Genomic DNA, 339 nt, shown 5'->3' on the forward strand with positions numbered 1-339 from the left:
CAGTAAAGATTTCAAAGACAAAAACAAAGAGGCTAACTGCTGGCAAGAAAAGGGGGAGAAATTTAATTTATCGGCGGCTGAAGCGGAGGTCAAATTCCGCGACATAAAAACTGCGTATGGTCGTTATCTGAAGCGATTGAAAACGCTACCTTCTGGATCGGGGTGACATGCAGTGCCAAGGGAATTTCGAAATAGGTCGACTAATTAAAAGAAGAAATAAATTTGCTTGCAGCAAAATTTCCTCCTCGACGTCCGCCATATTGTTTGCTGCGATTTTCCCGCCAGCACAACGCGCGTGTAATTTTGACAGTTCCTTTGTCTGAAATGTATGCAGCAGTC

Source organism: Orbicella faveolata, unplaced genomic scaffold (genome assembly GCF_042242905.1).
Source record: "Orbicella faveolata isolate gen_17 unplaced genomic scaffold, um_ofav_v1 contig_14, whole genome shotgun sequence".
NCBI classification, from domain to species: domain Eukaryota; kingdom Metazoa; phylum Cnidaria; class Anthozoa; order Scleractinia; family Merulinidae; genus Orbicella; species Orbicella faveolata.